Below are 26,687 nucleotides of genomic sequence, written 5' to 3'. Positions count from 1 at the left end.
TTTGTGTTTTGTTTTGCTGTGAATTGAACTACAATTGATACTTTACATTAGTTTCAGATATGCAACATAATGATTCAATATTTATATATATTGTGAAATGAGCATCATAATAAGTCTAATTAACATCTACAGTTACAAAATTGTGTTCTCTTGTGATGAGAACTTTTAAGATCTACTCTCTTAGCAACTTCCAAATACGCAATATAAACTATTATTACTACAGTCACCATGTTGTACGTTATGTCCCTGTGCCTTCTTTATTTTATAACTGGCACTTTGTACCTTTTGAATGCCTTCACCCATTTTGCCCAACCCTCACCCCTCCCCACCTCTGAAAAACACCAATCTGTTCTCTGTATCTTGAACTTGGTTTTTTGTTCGCTTGTTTGCTCCAAGGTCATGAGGCTTTATTCCCGTGTTTTCACTTAAAAGTTGGATAGTGTTAACTTCAACATTTACATATATCGTATATTTTAAGTTAATTTTTACATTTGGGTAAAATATAAGTCTAGCTTCATTTTTTTTTTTTTTTGGCACGCGGATATGCAGTTGTTCAGCATCATTTGTTAAAAAGACTGTTCTTTCTACATTGAATTCTCTGAAACCCTAGTAAAAAATCAATCGACAGTAATTATAAGTGTTTACATTTTGACTCTTCATACTGTTCCATTAATTTCTATTCTTTATCCAGAACTATACTGTCTTGATTACCTCAGCTTCATAATAAGTTTTGATATCAGGAACTGTGAGTCCAATTATTTTATTTATTTTAAAGATTGTTTGGCTATACTGGTTTACTTGTATTTCTATGTAAATTTTAGGATTTTAGTTTTTTTTTTTAAAATTGCTACAAAATACACATTTTTTTATTTAAATACTTTCAAGTTAATGCAGCTTTTTATTTTTTATTTTTAGCCTATTGGTTTTACATTATATAATATCATTTTATTGTAGTCAATTTGATTTAAAAAAAACTAGCAATATGGTCTATCATTGAAAATATTTCAATGCATTTGGGAAGAATTTGTTTTCTTATATTTTCTAAGTTGAGTGTCCTATAGATTTCTGTTAAGTCTAGTTGGTTTATAGTGCTGCTCAAGTCTTCTATTTTTGTGATGATTTCCTGTCTAGTTTTTCTATCCATGCTAACATTTTATAATGGATCAGAAGAATAAACAATCATTCACACCAGGGAATTTCTATATTTCTTTGAAGGATCAGGTAACACTTTCCAAATGATTTTTTTGCATTCATCCTAAAAACTAACCCTTTGAGTAGCATCTAATATAGTCTGTTTATTAAGTCTTTGTTCATATGTTTTTTAATACACTGAACATATAAATCTATAGCTGTTGTGGTATAATCCTCAAGTGTAAATAAACCAAGTATCTATTTCTCTCAGCTACACTATTATAAAAGCAAACTACCTAATAAATATGGAAAACAGTATCTTGAATGAATGTTGTAAGACTAAGACAAAAGTAATCATACTGCAATCTCATCAGTAAATATGTTTCTCACAGTTCTGAAATAACCATATGTGAATACTGAAATTTAAAAATATAATTAAATGTATTGTAGACAATAAGCATTGGGTTTCACAATATTAGGGAAGTTACAAATGAGGAAAAGGGGATGTTGCAATTAATCTTGTGGTATTGGATTGGAATCCCAGGTGTCAGAATGAGCACATGGTTTTAGATAAATGATAGATCAATGATAGGTGATAGATAAATAGCTATGAATGTAAATGTGGATATGTTTATGCACACAAGCACAGACATGCAGATGTATATAGAGGGGTGGGTTATTATACAGCCTTATATTTCCTCGCCTCATCATTGGCAGGACCTGGAAGTGAAGACTTCTCATAGCAAAAGTCATGTTTAAGGGCTTTACTTCATTTCTAAATATTAGTATTTGAAAAAGAAACCTGGATATCTTGCAGAAGTGGATTACAGGACTGGTGTAGAAAAAATATAAGATGAATATGGAACATCTTGTGGTGCCACAACAAAGAGGCAGAGAGGAAGGAAGGATGGGAGGGAGGAATGGAGGAAGAGGGAGAGATGAGATGAGATGAGATGAGATGAGATGAGATGAGATGAGATGAGAGAGAGAGAGAGAGAGAGAGAGAGAGAGAGAGAGAGAGAGGAGACAGAGAAATAAAGGAAAGAGGAGGAAGGGAGAAAGGTACGAAGAAAGTAAAGGCAGAGAGGGAAAATAAAGGGAACTTTGTCCAGGGCTAGTCTCACTCACATATTCATAAGGAATCCTTTAACACATTATTCATTGTGAGTTTGGAAGGTAATTTATCTAATATATTCCTTTTTATTTTTCAACTATTGATTCTTTATTATGTCAAGCACCAAATATTTATAATTTTCCCATATTTTGAGAAGATTTATCAGAAACATATCATCACCCATCATGTTTTGTATAGGTATGAGGAGGTAACTAGAGGTCAAGCACTGGCTTAGGTCTAAGGGATAAAATATGAATGAAAAAATAGATACTAAATTATTATTTCTGTAGTACACTTTAGTTTTAAACATTAGAACCTTTTAGAATTAAAGTATTATATTCCTTTGTAAAAAAAACTTATCAGAGTAGCATCAACAGTCTTTACCTTCTTTTCAGTGTGTAACACATCATGAAGGAAATATCTTTCTTGTGCCTTTCTAAGTTTGGATAAGCTCTGACATTTTATCCTTTGTGTTTTTAATGTCATGAAATATATTTTAGAGTTCTTCCAATGTGAGTTTTTGCCAGCATCACTTCATTCTTTTTATCACAATCACTATTCTCATTTATTTCTATTTTTAATGTGACTAAGTTTATTTAGTGCATATGGCTGTGTATCTAGAGTCCCCTAAAAAGTGGCATTGTAAACATTCCCACACCCAGCTCTTCTATAATTTCATTTGATTTAACGATCACTTCCAGCATTATTACTTTTTTTCTTCCTTCTTTTTCTTTTCTTTCTTTTTTTGCTGCATTTTCATCTTAGTTGGCCAATTCCCTTTTCCATTATCCAGGTTAGGAAAATATCACCTGGGTTTATGACTGGAGAGAAGGAGACAACACAACTGCATGCTTTGCTATTTAGTGTGTGTGAACTAAATAACATGCACGGAGTTTAATCCCTATGAGACTTTGAAAAAGAGTGACATAATTGGTCACAGATGATTATGTGTATCTATTATTTACTTAATGATTCGTGGACTAAAAATGTAGCAGTAAATTCTGTGCTTCACACAGTTATTCAGTAATAGACCATGGTAACTGAAAATTGGCCCATGTTGTTGGAAGACTGGTATTATTTAACTAACCCCTGGCAACTAAAATTCATGCACATAGGAATGATTTAAAGCAAGTATGCCTGTGATTTCTACAGCAGAAAAGCATGTGAGATACAATAAAAGTATCATTTTTCATTATCAGTTTTAAATAGATATTAATAAACAAGATAACCATAGAATCTTGGTGAGATAGCTATATGCACTTGCGTGCCTTTGGAGCTCAGAACAGTGATTTCTTTTTTTTAATTTAATTTATTGGGGTAAAAATTGTTAGTCAAGTTACATAGGTTTCAAATGTACAATTCTGTAATACAGTATCTATATACCACATTGTGTGTTCACCACCCAGAGTCAGTTCTCCTTCCATCTCCATATATTTGACCCCTTTTACCGTCTTCTACCACCCCCCACCCCTCTTACCCTCTGGTAACCACTAAACTGTTGTCTGTGTCTATGAGTTTTCGTTTCTTTGTTTGTCTTGTTCCTTTGTTGCTTTCAGTTTCATATCTCACATATCAGTGAAGTCATGCGGTTCTTAATTTTTTCTGTCTGACTCATTTTGCTTAACATAATCATTTCAAGATCCATCTGTGTTGTCAAAAATGGTACTATTTCATCTTTTCTTATGGCAGAGTAGTATTCCATTGTGTACATATACCATACCTTCTTTATCCAATTATCTTTCAAAAGACACTTTGGTTATTTCCCTGTCTTGGCCACTGTAAATAAAGCTGCAATGAAGATCAGATAAGAGGCTAATATCCAAAATATGTAAGGAATTCATACAACTCAATAACAAAAAGACAAACAATCCAAATTAAAAAATGGGCAGAGAACGTGAACAGAAATTTCTCCCAAGAAGACATACAAATAACCAACATATATATATGAAAAAATGCTCAACTTCATTAACTACTAGGGAAATGCAAATCTAAAGTGAAATGAGGTATCACCTTACACCTGTTAGAATGGCTACTGCCAGTAAGATGAATACTAACAAGTGTTGGAGAGGTTGTGGAGAAAAAGGAACCCTTATACACTGTTGGTGGAAATGCTGACTGGTGCAACCACTATGAAAGGCAGTGTGGAGGTTCCTCAAAAAATTAAGAATAGAATTACCATATGACCCAGAAATCCCTCTCTTGGGTATCTACACCCAAAATCTGAAAACATTTGTCTGTAAAGATATATGTACTTTGATGTTCATTGCAGAATAGTGATTTCAATGGTTGAATATAATTAATATTTTGTCTTTTGATTACCAGACTTTTGATGTAATAAGATTACTAAAGATAGTATCAAATATTACTAAAAATATAATAGCATGTACTCAACTCTTAAAAATTAAAATGATCAGCATTTTTAAATAAGTTAAGACTAAGAATAGAACTGCCTGGCACTGATTAATTAACTGGAAAATGCTGATAACGTTGATGACAGCTTTCTTACATTCTAGTCCCATGAGTAAGAGTGCACAGACACTAAAATCTTAATTCATATTTTGATTTTATATACACTATTTAATAAATCATATTGCTCATATTGCTCAAAAATTCAATTTAAGGAATTGACCATATAGATTTTTTAAAGAGTACAACAGCTGGTATGTATTTGTAATTATTTTGTTTGTTTGTTTTCTCCTCTCAACATTCTACTTAGCCATGAAGAACACTGACATAATAATTCATTCTTCACATAATGCATATCTTTAGCATTGAAAAGCCCTTTTATAAAATAATATATACAGAAATTTTGTTTAATAAAAACCTTTGTTTCGTTTTAAGAATAATATGATTTGGCATGTCAATGGCATCGGGGCTTGGGTTAAAGCGAACCTGATATACAATTACAGATAATATTTGTTGGAAAAATAAGCAAACCAAAGCTCAAGAAGAGAATGCAAAGGTTCTTGACTACCCCATTAACCCACAGAGGGATGTGTTATAGGCAGGAACCGCAATTGGACACTAATCGGATATGCAGCTTTAGGAATTTAATCATTTTACTCTGTCTTCTACAGATACAGCATTTTCAACAGGTTATTTGTAAACTACTGGAGCCAGTCAGTCAGGATTTAAATTCTACCTCTTTAGATAGTTTTTTTTTTTTTTTTTTTTTTTTTTAGAAACACAGCTTCCAATCACCGTTGGTACCTGGGAGAAAAGACAGCCTCTGTACTCTGTGAGAGGAAGCTCTGGTCCCATGGGATGAGTTGGCTGAAGCTCCTGGTAGAAAGTGGATGGGACAGGGGGGTTCCAGCTATTTTTTATAAATTGAGGCAAATGGGATATTAGAAGGCAGGAGAAATGCAGAAGCAACTTCCTTTCTTTTCATCTTTCTGTTCTTCTCAGCTCCACCAGTTCACCCCAGCAAACTGCTTAATTTGGCATGCCAAGAATGAGCCTCCCATAACCTTTCAAAAATGCCAACCTCTGGTGGTTGCTGCTCCATCCTTAGATGCCTGAACCCCAGATGTGAGGTGGTTATTCTCTGAAATTTTGACTTACCTAAAGTATTTTAGTCACTTAATTTTGAATTTTGATCTAATAAATATTATACACAAAATATATTGAGGGAATGGAAATTGTGTGTGTGTGTGTGTGTGTGTGTGTGTGTGTGTGTGTGTTGAATGTTGGGTAACATTGAGCTAAAGCATCCACTTCCAAAATGAAGAGTAAAAAACAAAACCAAAATGAAAACAAAAAATATATAAAATGGATAAAAACTTTCAATAAATAACAATATAAGCATATTTAGAGATGAGGTAGTTAGTGTCAAAGCATCACATAAAAAAGTAGCAATGGGATGCTTCTGGGAAAGTATAAATGGAAAAGAGTGGACATATTTTTAACGAATGTTACTGAATTACTTAATACTTTAAAGTAAATCTGTGTTACACTTTGATACCTTTATAAAAATAAAGTCTAAACTCAAAATATAAATTCAGGAACCTAATTCCACATTATAAAGTTTAATTACCTCAAATAACAGGTAATATGATATTAAATAACCTTGAAGATATTTCCATTACATTTAAGAATATGATAATGATGTCAGCTCTTACTATTTTTAGCACAATATTGGAAGATTTAGCTAATATTATAAGATAAGAAAATTTAAAATTTGTGCATTGTGAAAAAGTTGAAAGTCAGTTTGTATTTTACAGTCCATAGATTCTTGTAATCCTGATCAACCAAACACAAAATAATTGCAGATGCCCATGCGTGCAACATCTTGGCCAGAGCTATCAATGTTGCCTTTACTTCAATTGAGTTATGTATGTTTTTGAAACTACACATGATGAGTTTCACTTAACACCTTTAAGGAAAAGACTATACTATGCTTTGGCACTGAAAGAAAAAGTTATTTTGTACAAAAAGACTTGAAAAAGATAGTAGGGGGTTCACGTTTGATATAGTAAAACTGGTATTTATTGTTTGAGAAATGTATACAGTTTTATGTTTCCTAACAAGGAAAACAAAACAAAAGAAAACAAAAAAACAGTAGTCTATAGGACCTGAAAATAAACAAGAAACACACAAGTACCTGAAGCTGTGTTACAGTTTGTCATTATATATGAGTGAAAAAATTTATCATTATAAGCCATGTGGTTCAACTAAAGACAAGAGAAATTGCCAATTTATAATTTGTACATCACTTTCATCAAAGAAAGAAACATTTTGTTAGAAAAGTTTTACTCATTTTGAATAGAGACTACTTAAGTTCCAGCAATATGTGATTCAAATGAGAAAAAAAATGAATTATGATTTACTCAAAAGTGAAATGCGAATAAAATTCTAGTGTAGTTCAACATCCCTAGAAAGTACACACACTGCCAATCCTAAAAATGTTAACGATGTGAAGGTCATCAGCATGGGTACAAAAATCATTCCTTCATTGTGATTTTATTGACATATTTAATTTTAAACTGTACAAGAATAAGGCCATCTCCAATAGTTTTATTATGGGGCAAAAAGACCTTTGCATAAAGGATGAAAAGGAAGTATAGGTAAATGTGATTAGGAATAGCCATAGTAAATATAATTAGAACTATATCTATTTAATAGTTGAATTTTTATTCAACTATTTCCCACTATATAGTCATACTAAATATCATTTGAACTATAATAATTAAATTTGTATTCATATAATACCCACAATGAAAACTTTACACTGAGATGGGTTGAATGTTGATTTCTATTCAATATATAAGGGTGACAAAACAATATGCTTGGAGAAACTCATAAAGTAGAGAGGAAAAGTACTCTACAAAAGTCACTTATACTGTAAAGCCAGCTTCATTCTCTTTTCAAGGCTGGCTCAGGCATTACAAGTAATGAAGACGGCAGACAGATATCTTTCATAAACTCTGTTACATAAATTTTCATCACATAACAAATCAAATTCAGCAATACACAAAAAATAAAATAAGGGAAAATGGGTTTTATTCTGGGATCAAGTGGCATTTTAACATTTCAAATTAAAATATGTTACCGCACTAACAGGATAAAGAATAAAAACCACATAATCCTCACAAATGATGCATGAAAATTATATGACAAAGTCCCCCATCCATTTATGGTTAAAAAAAAAAAAACACCTTTCAGCAAAGTAGAAATAGAAGAGAAGATTCTACATTTTGTATAGGGCATCTACAAAATTTTATATACAACATTAAGACTAATGGCACAATGATAGAAAACTTTTCCTATAATATCAAGGAAAAAATGCCATGATGTTCATATACACATCTACATATTCAATGACTTACCAAAAGTAACACAAGAAAAATCAGTAGAATGAATAAAGAGTATAAAGTAATTGCAAATGACATGGTGGTTTATCTTGAATATCCTAAACATGTACACAAAGTTGCTATAATTAATGAGTAAATTTATAAAGTTCTTAGGAGACTAAGACAATATGCAGAAAACCAATTGCATTTCTGTATGTTAGCAACAAACATTTGAAATAATATAGAATAAAAATTCTATTGATAACAATACCAACCCCACAGCTGAAATTTATCCCCACTGAAGTAAAATTTAATATAATAATAATATGTTGTCAACCAAAAAAAAAAAAGAAAAAGGTTTAGGCTGCAATAAAGAACGAAAAGCATTTATTTGAGAAAAAGATTGCAATCTACAGGGCACTGATTCAAGTAGCAACACAAATTTTGTTCCAGGGAAGACAAAGAAAGCAAGAGCTTGTGAAAGAAAAAAATCACAACTTGTAACAAAAGAAACTATTCCTATTGACTATCTAACATGGTGTGATGACTAATTCAAAAAGGATTGGTCAAATCTGGATGGTTAGACCATGCGGTAAGCAAGTTCTACAGTGTGCTTCTATGGCAAACACAGAAGTCAAACCTCCTTTAGATTCTCTGTGCAAATGAAGCATAAAACCGACTGGCTCTTATCAAGGTGATGATTGCACATGGTCTGGTTGCCAAGATAAAGAGGAAGTTAACTTCATGATGTGGTTTCACTGCTGGTTGAAAAGTCCAGAAGTTCATGGGTGGGATGAGCATAAGGCACATTTCTCTCCGGCTTCCTGGCTTCATTTTAGTTCCCTTGATATAAATGGCACTATTATGGCAATTCCCATTCACAATATGCATGATTTTTATACTAAAAACTCCAAGCTCTGCCACTAAAGTTTTGAAATGAAAGAAATGACAGAATATATCAATAAATGGAGAGATAACCAAAATTAGCTATCACTTCACCCTTGCTAGGACAGCTATGTGAAATTGGAGCTCTTATTCATTTATCATGGAAACGGCAGTGTACGGTGGTACAACATCTTGGCAACCCATATAAAGTCACAAACACACATACACACACTCCTACCACATGAGTCAGGAATTCTACTCTTAAGTATCCATTATGAGTTGAACAGAGTTTTTTTCCAAAAAGAGTTATGTTGAGATTCTGACCCCCCAGTGCTTCAAAATTTGACTTTATTAGGAATTTAGTTATTATAGGTATAATTAAGTCAAGATGAGGTCATTCTGAAGAACAGTGTGTCCCTATGCCAGGATGAATGAGGACTTTATGAAGATGACTTGTGAAGACAGAAACATACAGGGGAAACTTCACATGATGATAAAGGTAGAGATTATGGTAACTCTAAACCAAGTTATACCAAAAACTCTCAGTAAGCCATAGGAAGCTGAGAAGAGGTGAGCAAGGATTCCCGCCTGGTTTTCACAGAAAGCAGGCCCTGCCAAAGACACCTTGATTTTGGACTTGAGCCTCTAGAACTGTGAGATGATAAATGTCTGTTGTTTTAAGCCATCTAGTACATTTCACTTTGTTATGACAGCTCTCGGAAATGAATACAGTGTTTAAGAAAAACTAATATATGTCAACAAACAGACTTGAACAAGAAAGTTGATATCAGCTTTATTTCTGACAGACCTCAGAAAGAAAACAATAAACAAAAATCATGATCTGAAAAATGTAAAACAAATTATATCACCCTACAATGTAATACTACCCACCAATAAGAAATAATACATCACAGACATACTAATTAACATGGGCTAATCTCTAACACACTGTGATGAGGAAAGGAAGCCCGATCAAAAGGTTAAGTATTTCATAGTCCTATTGCTATGAGCTTCAAGATTAGGCCTAAGGAAACTTTGTGGGGGTGGAGGTGGTAAAAAATGTTCTGCCTTGAGTTGTTCTGCTTCATCTTCTACCTCCTACTTCCTAGTCTTCCTATACATCAAGATTTTGTCTCCTTCACTATTTTCTCTGCCACCACTTCAATCATAGTGGCCTCTTCTGTTGCTAAAACTTGCTAAGCCATCTATCTCAGAACCCCTACCGTTACTGATTTTTAGCCTGTAAAAGATCATCTGGCTTTCTCACTCACAACTTTCAGATATCTATGGAAATGATTCATTTTCAAGATGTCTTCCCTCAACACCCTACCTGAAATAATTATTCGTATAACTTTTTCTCTCTGCTTTAATTTTAGTCATAGCATTCATCAGCACCTATCATTTTGCGTGGTGTGTGTGTGTGTGTTGTGTGTGTGTGTGTGTATGCATGTAAGATCCTTGAGAAGAAAGGTATTTATTTTCTTTTTTTCCTGCCTGTCATAAAATAAGTTCTCAGTAATTACTTGGATGACTAAAATGAATAATCCCAGTTGTTTATTAACTTCTAGAGAAGCAGAGGGAGTATTTTTAGCTTTTAAATTCACTGGTTATAAGGTAATCAGCACTTATAACTAACTCTATGGATTATGATGTTTATTTACAATTCACAAGGACTCAAGTAAAAAATGGAATGAATTATTTAATATTTGTCTTTTTTTAAAACCCAAAATAGCACCTTCTTGAAAGTAATTGCATAACTACTCCAGAGCACATAAATCACCTAACATATACATGCACAAAAAACCTTTTCACAGAGCATAAGCCTCCTAACACAAAAATTAAGTACAATTGAAATTCATAAAATGGAGGACTGAAAAAAAGTTAATTTGATGTTAGAAACCAAAAGAAAGAAATTACTTTTCTTTCCTATCCAAACAAGGACAAGCAGAATGAGACATTTTAGTTATGACCAATTAATTTGATTTCTATTAATGTAAGACCTTCCTTGGTAATTTTATAAAGAAAGCTATTCATGGGTTAAAAATAGTAAAGGGCAAACCAACTAAACCATTATAATTTAATGTGCCTTTCATAACTTTAAAAATCATAGCATTAAACTTGCCTATGTATCACAAATATTAATAAATTACTGTTTTCAAGAGGATAGCAATATTATTAGTATTTTCCTCACATTCTTAGAGTATTACAATACTGCTTGTAGAAAATTTGAATGAACTGTGATGTAACATATAATACTACAGCAGAAAAGGCACAGAAAAAAGGATAGTTTACTGTTGCGGAAAAGCGGAGAGGACCCAGACTCAAGCGGCACGCAGAGATCAGGGAGAACACAGCTTTATTACGCCGGCGGGCTCAGCGGAATTATTCCAAAGACTGCGCACTTCCCGGGGTCGGGGGCTTTGTTTTATAGAGTTAGGCCTCCGGGTTTGGGGGAGATTCCCGCTATTGCTATTGCGATGCTAGGGAATGGTTAAATCTGGCCAGGGTGTGGGGATGTCCGTCCCTAGCAGCTGCCTTTCTTCAACATTCGTTTTATGGGGAGGTCTCTAACCTTAGTGCCTGCAGGAGACAGCTCTGATAAGGGGAAGGAACGAGACAGCTCCAACAACGGGATAGGGCGAGATAGCTCCGATAAGGGGAAGGAGCTCTTAGTGGCGGTTTGCTGGGGGAAAAACCGTCCCAACATTACTATTTAAAGCATGTGTTGCTGATAAATTGTTACTAGCACATTGCAACTTAGAGAAAAAGAAGATAGAAACAACTGTGACCATTAAGTACAGAGAGATGAGTGATTAAATTTAAAATATCCACACATGTTTTTTAGCATTCAAACTTGAATTATGCCAGTTTCTTGAGGGATTTGGTTTAGGTGAGTCTCAATCCAGGTTATATAGAAAAAAATAGGGAAATAATTTATATATATATACAGTGTCCTGCACGACAAGTGCTGTGGGAAGCGAGAAGGGAGGCTCAGTGTTAAGAAAGACAGTAGCCAAGAATAGAGTGCAAGCGGGGCCAAGGGACTCAAGCATCAAGGACTAACCCCAAATTGGGCCAAAGCATAACTTGTATTGGTTAACAAATGAGGAAGAAAAGCTTGTTAATCTCAAGATCTGTGAATTATGTGCCTGCTGGCTGTCTTTCCGAAAGTCCCCATTGTGCTCCAGAACTTACTGTGCCTTCACACACACACATAACTCCAGGGGATCCATTAAAGGGGAGGGACCAATATTACTCCATCAGGTCTCAGTTTGCTGAGACATCCCCTCAAGGAAGTTTTTCTATATCTCTACATCGGGCCTCAGTTTGCTGAAGCTCTCCACTCCCTTGTGAAATCCTGGGAAGAGCGTGGGGAACAAACGGTTTGGCAACTGTAAGGCTATATATATATATATATATATATATATATATATATATATATACACACACACATACATACACACACACATATATGTGTGTATATATATATATGGTATATATTATATACTATTATATATGATAGTGTAACATATATATAAAATCTCCGGACACTGACTTGGAAAAGTTAAAAATTACATTTTCTTACTACCTTTATGAGTCTAAAGATATTGTAGAGTTCGTATTTGTGTTTTAATTAATTTAGGTAAAATTTACCACTATACATAAATGGGATGCTTTATTCATGGAATTATAGCCTACCAGTCCCAATAATGTGATCTACGAACTCTTGATTTTCTGCAATTATTAAAATGTTAGTAGATAATGCATGAGTGAACACATATCTCAGTTTCACACTGTGTAAACTTGGACAAGTGAATCAGATTCTCTGACTTCAGCTTCCTCATTGCATAGATCAGCACCCACAGAAAAATCATACATTTTTTTAGTTCTTTTTAGGTTTAAATGCACAATTTAAAAATGTATATATATATGTGTGTGTGTGTGTGTGTGTATATATATATATATATATATTTGTTTTTTCTTTTATCTGCCAGAGGGAAAAATATCATCTTAGCTTAACACAATGCTTAGAAGAGAGAATGCATATATGCATATGTTAAATGCTTGTTTAATAAATGATTTATCTATTCTTCTGAATGTATTTGCTTTTCCCATATAGAAAATGTGAAGAGTTGTTTTCCGAATATTAGATATTAAAATGTTCACACCATCCCTCAGGAAGTTTTCAATTAACATAAAACTATTGTTTGAATGCAAGTTATGACCTTCCTACAAAGTACAACTCCCAAGCATCAAGTTTGTGGGTGTGATTCCATGACAACCCAATGCAAATCTATACTGATACAATTCCTTTCTAAGTAAACATTAAGTCAGAACAGGATTACTGTAACATCAGCAAAATGAAGGTAAAAGTCATAATATTCACAGTTCAAAATTTAAATAATCACATTGATAAGTACATCACAATGATTTGTAAATATTTCATTAATCTACCAGGAAATCTCCAAATGAACAAAATAATCATATAGTAGACATAAGAAAGTCAGTAATAGAATGGACATTCAAACAACAAAAAAATCTGCTACTTGTCCTCAACTTATGTTAGCCCAATTAAAGAACTTAATTCCTTTTCGGGTAATTAATGTTTCACGAATGCCCAATATTCTGAACTGTGATTCAGTAATGTATATATATTGTGTATGATGGATGCCATTTAATGTATAAACAGTGAGGATGAAATAAATAAAAAGTTAAATGTGACATTTTCATTACTTCATAGGTGAAATCAGTTCATGTTAATTTTAAAGATAACCTCAGCAATAGATTTTACATTGTTTTAGTTCTTTTCAAATTTTTTTTCAATTATCGTTGATAGTCAATATTATTCTAAATTAGCTTCAGGTGTGCAGCATAGTGGTGACATTTATATAATTTACAAAGGGATCTCCCCAATTAACCTAGTACCCACCTAGCATTTTACATCGTGGATACAGCATTATTGACTATATTCCCTATGCTGTACTTTACATCCCTGTGACTATTTTGTAACTACCAATTTGTGCTTCTTAATCCCAGCCCTCCCCACCCACTCCCATCTGGCAACCCTCAGTTTGTTCTCTGTATCTATGAATCTGTTTCTGTTTTGTTTTTTCATTTCTTTTGTTCTTTAGATTCCACAGGTAAGTGGTATCATATGGTATTTGTCATTCTCAGACTTATTTCACTGAGCATTATACCCTCTAGGTCCATCCCTGTTGCAAATTGTAAGATTTCATTCTTTTATGGACAAGTAATATTCCATTGTATGTATGTATCACATCTTCTTTACATAAAAGTCTACTTATTGGCACTTAGGTTGCTTCCATATCCTGGCTATTGTAAATTGCGTTGCAGTGAGCATAGGGGTGCATATACTTTTTTTGAATTAGTGTTTTGGATTTCTTTGGATAAATACCCAGAAGTGGAATTGCTGGGACATGTGGTAGTTCTATTTTTAATTTTTTGAGGAACCTCCATGCTGTTTTTCATAGTGACTGCACCTATTCCAATCCCACCAACAGTGCACTAGGGTTCCCTTTTCCCCCCACATCATTACCAATACTTGTTGTTTATTGACTTATTGATGATAGCCATTCTCACAAGTTTGAGGCGATATCTGATTTTGGTTTTAATTTATACTTCTCTGATGATTAGTTGCATTGAGCATCTTTTCATTGTATATTGGTCATCTTTATAGACTCTTTGAATAAATGTCTTATACAGGTCTTCTGCCCATTTTGTAATTGAATTGTTTGTTTTTTGCGTTGAGTTGTATGAGTTCTTTGTAAATTTGGATAGTAACCCTTTATCTTATGTATGATTGGTGAATATCTTCTCTCAGTAAGTAAGCTGTCTTTTCTTTTTGTTGATGGTTTCATTTGCTATGCCAAAACTTTTTGGTTTGATGCAGTCTCGTTTGTTTATTCTTTCTTTTGTTTCTCTTGCCTGAGGAGATATATTAGAAAAAAAATATGTTATTAAAAGCAATGTCAGAGAGTTTACTGACTATGTTTTCTCCTAGGAGTTTTATGGTTTGTGGTCTTACTTTTAAGTCTTTAATCCATTTGGACTTTATTCTTTTTTTTTTGTTTTGTTTTGTTTTTTTTTGTTTTTTTTTTTTTGTTTTTTTTTTTTTTTTTTTTTTTTTTTTTTTTTTTTTTATTTATTTATTTATTTTTTTTTTAATTTATTGGGGTGACAATTGTTAGTAGAATTACATAGATTTCAGTTGTGCAATTCTGTATCACATCATCCATAAATCACACTGTGTGTTCACCACCCAGAGTCAGCTCCCCTTCCATCACCGTACACCTGATCCCCCTCACCCTCATCCCCCACCCCCCAACCCCCTTACGCTCTGGTAACCACCAAATTACGTTCCCCAGATTTATTTTCAAACCCCTTGGCCATCCTGTGGTCACCGACTGCCCTCCAATCCCCTCACCCTCCCCCCCACCCCCCACTCCCCCCGCCCATCTAGCAACCCTCAGTTTTTCCTCATTGTCTCCCAAACAGTTTCTGATTAGTTCATTCACTTATTCTTTTCTTTAGAATCCGCAAATAAGTGAGATCATATGGAACTTATCTTTCTCTGTCTGACTTATTTCACTTAACATAATGTTCTCTAGATCCATCCATGTTGTTGCAAATGGTAAGATTTCTTTCTTCCTTATGGCTGCATAATACTCCATTGTATAAATGTACCACAGTTTCTTAATCCAGTCATCTACCGATGGGCATTTTGGTTGTTTCCATGTCTTAGCTATTGTGTATAGTGCTGCAATAAACATAGGAGTGCATAGAGATTTTTGAATTGAAGTTCTGGATTTCTCCGGATAGATACCTAGGAGTGGAATTACTGGATCATAAGGTAGTTCCATTTTCAGAATTTTGAGATACCTCCATACTGTTTTCCATAGTGGCTGCACCAGTCTGCAATCCCACCAACAGTGCACAAGCGTTCCCTTTTCTCCACATCCGCGCCAGCACTTGTTGTTTGTTGATTTATTGATGATAGCCATTCTGACTGGGGTGAGGTGGTATCTCATTGTGGTTTTTATTTGCATTTCTCTGATGGTTAGCGAGGTTGAGCATTTCTTCATATGTCTGTTTGCCATCTGTATGTCCTTTTCAGAAAAATGTCTCTTCAAGTCCTCTGCCCATTTTTTAATTGGATCGTTTGTTTTTTTGGAGTTGGGTTGAGTAAGTTTTCCATAGATTTGTGATATTAATCCCTTATCAGATATATCACTGGCAAATATCTTTTCCCATTCAGTAGGATCCCTTCTTGTTTTATTGATGGTTTCCTTTGCTGTGAAAAAACTTTTTAGTTTGATATAATCCCACATGTTTTATTCTTTCTCTTAGTTCCCTCGCGCGAGGGTGTATATCAGTAAAAATCTTACTCCGGGTAATGTCTGAGAAGTTTCTTCCTATATTTTCTTCTAGGTATTTTATGGTTTCAGACCTTACATTTAAGTCTTTAAGCCATTTTGAATTATTTTTGTATATGGTGTAAGGAGGTGGTCCAACTTCATTTTTTTGCATGTGTCTGTCCAGGTTTCCCAGCACCATTTATTGAATAGACTGTCATTACTCCATCGTACATTCTTGCTTCCATTGTCGTAGATTAAATGGCCATATAGGCGTGGATTTATTTCTGGACTCTCTATTCTGTTCCATTGATCTATGTGTCTGTTTTTATGCCAGTACCATGCTGTTTTTGATTACTGTAGCCTTGTAGTATAATTTGAAGTCAGGTATTGTTATACCTCCCACTTTGTTCTTATTTCTCAAGATTGCCTTTGCTATTCGGGGTCTTTTATGGTCCCATATAAATTTTAGGATTATATGTTCTATTTCTGTGAAAAACGACGTTGGCAGTTTGATAGGAATTGCATTGAATATGTATATTGCCTTAGGCAGTATGGACATTTTAACTATATTAATTCTTCCTATCCATGAACATGATATGTGTTTCCATCTATTTATATCTTCCTTCATTCCTTTCATCAGTGTCTTATAATTTTCTGAGTATAGATCTTTTACTTCTTTGGTTAAATTTATTCGCAGGTATTTTATAGTCTTTGGAGCGATTGTAAATGGGATTGTTTTTTTAATTTCTCCTTCTGATGTTTTATTATTGGTATATACAAATGCAACTGATTTCTGAATATTAATTTTGTATCCTGCCACTTTACTAAATTCATCTATCAGCTCTAATAGCTTCTTGGTGGAGTCTTTAGGGTTCTCTATATATAGTATCATATCATCTGCATACAATGATAACTTTACTTCCTCCTTACCAATCTGGATGCCTTTTATTTCTTTTTCTTGTCTGATTGCTGTGGCAAGAACTTCCAGAACTATGTTGAATAGAAGCGGAGATAATGGGCATCCTTGCCTTGTTCCTGATCTTAGGGGGAATGGTTTTAGCTTTTCCCCATTGAGTATGATGTTAGCTGTGGGTTTGTCATATATGGCCTTTATTATGCTGAGATAAGATCCCTCTATTCCCACTTTCTTAAGGGTTTTTATCATAAATGGCTGTTGGATTTTATCAAATGCTTTTTCTGCATCTATTGATATGATCATGTGATTTTTATTTTTCATTTTGTTAATGTGGTGTATCACATTAATAGATTTGCGGATGTTGAACCACCCCTGCATACCAGGGATGAATCCCACTTGATCGTGGTGAATGATCTTTTTAATGTATTGCTGAATTCTGTTTGCTAATATTTTGTTGAGGATTTTTGCATCTATGTTCATTAAAGATATCGGCCTGTAGTTTTCTTTTTTTGTGGTGTCTTTGTCTAATTTTGGGATCAGGGTGATAGTGGCTTCGTAAAAAGTGTTTGGGAGTCTTCCCTCCTTCTGGATTTTTTGGAAGAGCTTGAGGAGAATTGGTGATAATTCTTTTTTGAACGCTTTGTAAAATTCACCTGTAAAGCCATCTGGTCCAGGGCTTTTGTTTGTTGGGAGACTGTTGATTACTGATTCAATTTCCGTGGTGGTAATCAGTCTATTCAGGTTTTCTGTTTCTTCTTGAGTTAGCCTTGGAAGGTTGTACGCCTCTAGAAAATTGTCCATTTCTTCCAAATTGTCAAATTTGTTGGCATATAGTTGCTCATAGTAACTTCTTAAAACTCTTTGTATTTCTGCAGTGTCCGTTGTCACTTCTCCTCTTTCGTTTCTGATTTTATTAATTTGGGTCCTCTCTCTCTTTTTTTTAATGAGTCTGGCTAATGGTTTGTCGATTTTGTTTATCTTCTCTAAGAACCAACTCTTGGATTCATTGATCTTTTGTATTGTTTTTCTGGTTTCTATTTCATTTATTTCTGCTCTGATCTTTATTATCTCCTTCCTTCTGTTCCCTTTGGGCTTATTTTGCTGTTCTTTTTCCAGATCCCTTAAATGTGAAGATAAACTGTTGATTAGTGATGTTTCTTGTTTCTTTAGGTAGGCCTGCAAAGCTATGAATTTCCCTCTTAGGACTGCTTTCGCGGCATCCCATAGATTTTGGGTCGTCGTGTTTTCATTTTCATTTATCTCGAAATATCTTTTGATTTCTTCCTTGATCTCCTGCTTGACCCATTCATTATTTAGTAATAAGTTATTCAGCCTCCATGAATTGGTGTGTCTTCCCGTTTTTTTCCTGTAGTTCATTTCTAATTTCATAGCATTGTGATCAGAGAAGACAATTGGTATGATTTCAATTTTCTTAAATGGACTTTATTCTTATATATGTTGTAAAAAGGTGGTCCAGTTTCATTGTTTTGTAGTTATCTGTTCAGTTTTCCCAACAGTATTTATTGAATGAATACTCATAGACTGGCTTTACCTTATTGTATATCTTTGCCTCCTCTTTTGTTGTTGTTGTTATTGACTAAATGATCGAATGGGCATGGATTATTTCTGGGCTCTCTATTCTGTTCCATTGATCTATGTGTCTGTTATTATGCCAATTCCATACCGTTTTGATCATTGTATTTTATAACCTTCTAGTATATATATAGTTTGATATCAGGTAGCATGATACCTCCTGTTATTTTTAAGATGGAAGTTTTTGAGCTACTCATTATTGAATGGTTTTGAACAATATATCAATATAGGAAAACTTCATCACCAACATAATATTCTTAATGAATTCATTTTTCTTTACCTAATAATAGCAAAAAAAGTCTAATATTAATATTGGATGTTCATATCAATTTAGTAAATATAGTAGTATATTAAAAATAGTTTTTTAGTAAAACTACTTTTTCTGGTAAATAAAGTAGTAGTAATGTAAAAGTAGTAATAGCAAGTAGACAAACCATATTTGTTTTTCTGAACATAGAATAGTAAAAACTTGTAATATTACTATATAATAATATTCTATATATTCTATATATAATTCTTAGAAAACATTTTCTGAGAAAGTATTATTCACTGTAATTTACAAAGTTACTAACAAATCAAAATTATTTACAAAATTCTAAGTGGAATTTTTTACTGAGAAAGCCAGGTGAGGTGGCCTGGCTAGCCCAGTTTTCTTCACAATACTGTATTGTTTCTTGTCAAATTCTAGGCTTTGTAGAGAAGCCTACAAAATCAGATACCAAAATTACTTGTAAAGAATTTTTTTTTTATGGTTGCGCATCATGGTATATCCAAAGTGTGATCAGCTATGTAGTGGAGGCAGCAACACAGGTCACAGATCCAAAAATGGATTAAAGGCCAAAACAAAAGAAAAGCAATCTGAATGAGACTTTATTTCTATACATTTAGTAGATCAATAATGACATATTGCAACTCTTATATAAGTTCTTGGGAAATGCTTTATTGTGTGGAAATGGAGATTTGGTAACCAGAGTGAGACAGAGACCAGAGTATATACCATGCATTCCCTCTCTAAGGATGTATGACTATTTGAAATTCCAAGCAAGTCAGTCAATCCAGGTGACCTTTCAGCTCCAAGACAGTTTAATTACTTTTTATTTTTTTATTTATTTTTATTTTTTAAAATTTATTGGGGTGACAATTGTTAGTAAAATTACATAGATTTCAGGTGTACAATTCTGTATCACATCATCTATAAATTACATTGTGTGTTCACCACCCAGAGTCAGTTCTCCTTCCATCACCATATATTTGATCCCCCTTACCCTCATCTCCCACCCCCCACCCCCCTTACCCTCTGGTAACCACTAAACTATTGTCTGTCTTGTGTATGAGGTTTTTTTTTTTTTTCCTTTAGACGTTTATCATTTATATCCCTCACACTGTGGAACCCCCTCCCCCATCCACTATCTCTTTGACATCACACCGAGCCATCCCATTTCCACTGTCTCCACTCCCAATGCTGTACTCCGCCTCTTGTAAATGTATACATACCTATATATACATATATATATAATATTATAGTTGGCATTCATTATTGTTCAGCTTCAGGTGTACTGTGCAGTGATCAGGCATCTACATCTTCCCTGAGATGGTCTTCGAAATGGGACACATGTGTATCGGATACCCTACAAAATCTTTACAACATTATTGATTACGTTCCCCAGATTAATTTTCAAAACCCCGTGGCCATCTTGTGGTTACTGATTGTTTTCTAATCCCCTCACCTTCCCCCTTACCCCCACACCCCTCACCCATCTAGCAACCCTCAGTTTTTCCTCTTTGTCTCCAAAACTGTTTCTGGTTAGTTCATTCATTTTATTCTTTTCTTTAGATTCCGCATATAAGTGAAATCATATGGTACTTATCTTTCTCTGTCTGACTTATTTCTCTTAACATAATGTTCTCTGGGTCCATCCATGTTGTTGCAAATGGTAAGATTTCTTTCTTCTTTATGGCTGCGTAGTACTCCATTGTATAAATGTACCACAGTTTCTTAATCCAGTCATCTACCGATGGGCATTTTGATTGTTTCCTTGTCTTAGCTATTGTGTATAGTGCTGCAATAAACATAGGAGTGCATAAAGATTTTTGAATTGGAGTTTTGGATTTCTCCGGATAGATACCTAGGAGTGCATCATAGGGTAGTTCCATTTTTAGATTTTTGAGGAACCTCCATACTATTTTCCATAGTGGCTTCACCAATCTACAATCCCACCAACAGTGCACAAGCGTTCCCTTTGCTCCACATCCTCGCCAGCACTTGTTGTTTGTTGATTTATTGATGACAGCCATTTTGACTGGGGTGAGGTGGTATCTCATTGTGGTTTTTATTTGCATTTCTCTGATGGTTAGTGAGGTTGAGCATTTCTTCAAATGTCTGATTGCCATCTGTATGTCCTTTTTAGAAAAATGTCTCTTCATGTCCTCTGCCCATTTTTTAATTGGGTTGTTTGTTTACTTGGAGTTGAGTTGATTGAGTTTTTTATAGATTTGTGATATTAATCCCTTATCAGATATATCATTGACAAATATCTTTTCCCATTCAGTAGGATCCCTTTTTGTTTTGTTGATGGTTTCCTTTGCTGTGAAAAAACTTTTTAGTTTGATGTAATCCCACATGCTTATTTTTTCTCTTATTTCCCCTGCGCGAGGGGATATATCAGTAAAAATCTTACTCTGGGTAATATCTGTGAAGTTTCTTCCTATATTTTCTTCTAGGAATTTTATGGTTTCAGATCTTACATTTAAGTCTTTAAGCCATTTTGAGTTTATTTTTGTATATGGTGTGGGGAGGTGGTCCAGCTTCAATTTTTTGCACGTGTCTTTCCAGATTTCCCAGCACCATTTATTGAATAAACTGTCTTTACCCCATCGTACATTCTTGCTTCCATTGTCATAGATTAAATGGCCATATAGGCATGGATTTATTTCTGGACTCTCTATTCTGTTCCATTGATCTATGTGTCTGTTTTTATGGCAGTACTATGCTGTTTTGATTACTGTAGCCTTGTAGTATAATTTGATGTCAGGTATTGTTATACCTCCCACTTTGTTCTTATTTCTCAAGATTGCTGAGGCTATCTGGGGTCTTTTATGGTCCCATATAAATTTTAGGATTATATGTTCTATTTCTGTGAAAAACGTCGTTGGTAGTTTGATAGGAATTGCATTGAACATGGATGTTGCCTTAGGGAGTATGGACATTTTAACTATATTAATTCTTCCTATCCATGAACGTGGTATGTGTTTCCATCTATTTGTATCTTCTTTCATTTCTTTCTTCAGTGTCTTATAATTTTCTGAGTACAGATCTTTTACTTCTTTGGTTAAATTTATTCCCAGGTATTTTATAGTCTTTGGAGCAATTGTAAATGGGATTGTTTTTTAAATTTCTCCTTCTGCTGTTTTATTGTTGGTATATACAAATGCAACTGATTTCTGAATATTAATTTTGTATCCTGCTACTTTACTAAATTCATCTATCAGCTCTAATAGTTTCTTGGTGGAGTCTTTAGGGTTCTCTATATATAGTATCATGTCATCTACATATAATGACAATTTTACTTCCTCCTTACCCATTGGATGCCTTTTATTTCTTTTTCTTGTCTGATTGTTGTGGCTAGAGCTTCCAGCACTACGTTGAATAGAAGTGGAGAAAGTGGGCAACCTTGCCTTGTTCCTGATCTTAAGGGGAATGGTTTTAGCTTTTCCCCATTGAGTATGATGTTATCTATGGGTTTATCACATATGGCCTTTATTATGTTGAGATATGATCCCTCTATTCCCACTTTCTTAAGGGTTTTTATAATAAATGGCTGTTGGATTTTATCAAATGCTTTTTCTGCATCTATTGATATGATCATGTGACTTTTATTTTTCATTTTGTTAATGTGGTGTATGACATTAATTGATTTGCAGATGTTGAACCACCCTGGCATACCAGGGATGAATCCCACTTGATCATGGTGTATGATCTTTTTAATGTATTGCTGAATTCTGTTCGCTAATATTTTGTTGAGGATTTTTGCATCTATATTCATTAGAGATATCAGCCTGTAGTTTTCTTTTTTTGTGGTGTCTTTGTCTGATTTTGGGATCAGGGTGATAGTGGCTTCATAAAAAGTGTTTGGGAGTCTTCCCTCCTTCTGGATTTTTTGGAAGAGCTTGAGGAGAATAGGTGATAATTCTTTTTTGAACGTTTTGTAAAATTCACCTGTAAAGCCATCTGGTCCAGGGCTTTTGTTTGTTGGGAGATTGTTGATTACTGATTCAATTTCCGTGGTGGTAATCAGTCTATTCAGGTTTTCTGTTTCTTCTTGAGTTAGCCTTGGAAGGTTGTACGCCTCTAGAAAATTGTCCATTTCTTCCAGATTGTCAAATTTGTTGGCATATAGTTGCTCATAGTAATTTCTTAAAATTTTTTGTATTTCTGCAGTGTCTGTTGTCACTTCTCCTCTTTCATTTCTGATTTTATTAATTTGGGTCCTCTCTTTTTTTAAATGAGTCTGGCTAAAGGTTTGTCAATTTTGTTTATCTTCTCTAAGAACCAACTCTTGGATTCATTGATCTTTTTTATTGTTTTTCTGGTTTCTATTTCATTTATTTCCGCTCTGATTTTTATTATCTCCTTCCTTGTGCTCCCTTTGGGCTTATTTTGCTGTTCTTTTTCCATATCCCTTAATTGTGAAGATAAACAGTTGATTAGTGATGTTTCTTGTTTCTTTAGGTAGGCCTGCAATGCTATGAATTTCCCTCTTAGGACTGCTTTCGCGGCATCTCATAGATTTTGAGTCTTCGTGTTTTCAAGATATCTCAAGATATCTTTTGATTTCTTCCTTGATCTCCTGCTTGACCCATTCATTATTTAGTAACATGTTATTCAGCCTCCATGAATTGGTGTGTCTTCCAGTTTTTTCCTGTAGTTCATTTCTAATTTCATAGCATGTGGTCAGAGAAGACAATTGGTATGATTTCAATTTTCTTAAATTTATCAAGACTTGTTTTGTGGCCTAACATGTGGTCTATGTTGGAAAATGTTCCATGTGCGCTTGAGAAGAACGTGTATTCTGCAGGTTTGGGGTGAAATGCTCTGAAAATATTGATTAAATCCAAGTGGTCCAATGTATCATTTAAGGCTGTTGTTTCCATATTATTTTTCTGTCTGGAAGACCTGTCCCTTGTTGTCAGAGGTGTGTTCAAGTCCCCTACTATGATAGTGTTACTGTTGATCTCTGTCTTTATGTCAGTCAATATGTGTTTTATATATTTAGGTGCTCCCATGTTGGGTGCATAGATGTTTACTAGGGTTATGTCCTCTTGTCAAATCGATCCCTTTATTATTATATAGTGCCCATCTTTGTCTTTTAATATGTTCTTCAATTTAAAGTCTATTTTGTCAGATATAAGTATTGCAACTCCAGCTTTTTTCTCATTTCCATTTGCATGAAATATCTTACTCCAACCCTTCACTTATAGCCTGTGTGTGTCTTTTGATCTGAGGTGAGTCTCTTGTATACAGCGTATACAAGGGTCTTGCTTTCTTATCCAGTCAGCCATCCTATGTCTCTTGATTGTTGCAATTAATCCATTTACATTTAAAGTGATTATTGATAGGTACATAGTTATTGCCATTTTTAAATTTGTAGTTAGCTTGTTGTTTTCATCTTTCTTCTATTTACAGAAGTGCTTTTAGTATTTCTTGCAATGCTGGCTTGGTGGTAATAAATTCCTTTAGCTTGTTTTTTCTGGGAAGCTCTTTATCTCTCCATCAACTTTAAATGATAGCCTTGCTGGATAAAGCAATCTAGGTTGTAGGCCTTTGTTTTCCATCACTTTGAGTATCTCTTGCAACTCCCTTCTGGCCTTCAATGTTTCTGTAGAAAAGTCATTTGATAGTCTTATGGAAGTTCCCTTGTATGTAACCCTCTGTCTTTCTCTTGCTGCTTAAAAATATGGAACGCTTCACGAATTTGCATGTCATCCTTGCACAGGGGCCATGCTGATCTTCTCTGTATCGTTCCAATTTTAGTATATGTGCTGCCGAAGAGAGCACTCATTGTAGTTTTAATTTACATTTCTCTAATGGTTATTGATGTTGAGCATATTTTCATATGCTTGTTGGCTATTTGTAGACAAGGTGTGATCACAAAATATGGTGAATATTTAAATTTTAAAAAGTGTGTTATAATAAAAGACACATTGCCATTAATCTCCCTCAAGTTACTCCCCCTCAGTTTGGGTACAATTATCCCATCGTCCTTGCCACTTTCTGAATCAGTTCTGGAAGTCCTCTTTTGTGAATGTCCTTACTTCATCCTCCATCATGACAATGCTTTGTGTCACACATTGCTTCTGGTACAGCAATTCCTGTCAAAGAAAAACATTGTGGTGTGTCCCCATCCACCATATTCACCGAATCTAGCACCGTGCAACTTCTCGCTCTTCCCCAAAATCAAAATGATTCAGGACGTCGAGGCAGCCATGGCAGTGCAACTAAAGACACTCAAATTATTAATATTACTGTAATACTTTTTATTTTTTAATTTAAACATTCACCATATCTTTTGATCACACCTTATATCTTCTTTGCAGAAATATCTTTTCAAGTCCTTGCCTATTTTTTAATCAAGTTTTGTTTATATTGTTGTTGAGTTGTAGGAGTTATTTATACTTTCTGGATATCAACCCCTTACCGAATATATGATTTTCATAAATTCTCTCCCACTCCATAGGTTGGCTTTACACTCAGTTGATTATTTCCTTTGATGCACAGGAAATAATCAACTCCCACATTTCTACATTTGTATTTGTTTCCTGTGCTTTTGGTGTCATATCCAAGAAATCACTGTCAACTCTATTGTTGTGAATCTTTTCCCCTACATGTTCTTCTAGGTGGTTTTAGAATTTCACATTGAAGTCTTTAATCCATTTTGAGTTAATTTTAAATATGACGTACAATAAGGATCCAACTTATTCTTTTGCATGTGGTGATCCAGTTTTATTGTTTTCCTAACACTGTTGAAGAGACTGTCGTGTTCCCATGTATTAGAACCTTTTTGAAGATCATTCGACCACATGTGTGAGGGTCTGTTTCTGAGCTGTCTATTCCATTCCATTGATCTCTATATCTGTCTTTATGCTGGACTACACTACTTTGATTACTGTAGCATTGTAATATGTTTTGAAAATAGGAAGTATGAAGCCTCCAATGTTGTTATTTTTCAAGATCATTTTAGCTATTCAGAGTCTCTTGAGATTCTGTATAAATTTTAGGCTATTTCTGCAAAATATTCTATTGAGATTGCATTGAATCTGTAGATCTTTCTGAGTAGTATGGGCATTTTAACAAAATTAAGCCTTCCAATTCTTGAACATAGAACATATTTTATTTATTTGTATTTTCTTTAATTTATTTCATCAATGTTTTTTAGTTTTCACTTCACAAGCCTTTTGCCTCCTTGGTTAGGTTTATTCTAAGTATTTTATCGTTTTTGGTGCTATTGTAAATGGCATTGCTTTTATAACTTCTTTTCATGTTATTAATTGTTAGTATTTAGGAACACAACTTATACTTTCATGTTGATTTTGTCCTTCACCTTTGTTGAATTTGTTTATTCTAATATTTTTTTATGTGCAGTCTAGGGTTTACTACATATAAGATATGTTAGCTGTCTACAGAGATCATTTTACTTTTTTCTTTCCAATTTGGATGTTTTGTTGTTGCTGTTTTTCTTGACTAATTGCTTTTCCCAGGACTTATAGCACTAAGTTTAATAGAAATGGCAAGAGTAGGCATTCTTGCCTTGTTTTTGATCTTAGAGAAAAAGTTTTCAGTCTTTAACAATTGAACACAATATTACCTGTGAACTTTTCATATA

General features: G+C 34.0%; 1 protein-coding gene and 1 non-coding gene across 2 annotated transcripts in view; one reads left to right on the top strand and one right to left on the bottom strand.

Annotated features, from left to right (window-relative positions):
• LOC117037930 (zinc finger protein 333) overlaps positions 1-26,687 on the top strand; it is a 1,118,586-nt gene that overhangs the window by 297,593 nt on the left and 794,306 nt on the right. The gene's annotated exons all lie outside the window — the stretch shown is intronic.
• Positions 24,756-24,862, bottom strand: LOC117038584 (U6 spliceosomal RNA). Its single transcript, XR_004425678.1, has one exon. It is a non-coding gene; the product is annotated as a U6 spliceosomal RNA (small nuclear RNA).

The sequence above is a fragment of the Rhinolophus ferrumequinum genome, chromosome 18 (assembly GCF_004115265.2).
Source record: "Rhinolophus ferrumequinum isolate MPI-CBG mRhiFer1 chromosome 18, mRhiFer1_v1.p, whole genome shotgun sequence".
NCBI lineage: Eukaryota > Metazoa > Chordata > Mammalia > Chiroptera > Rhinolophidae > Rhinolophus > Rhinolophus ferrumequinum.
Note: the sequence above shows the minus strand (reverse complement) of the source record. Positions and strands in the feature narration are given on the sequence as shown.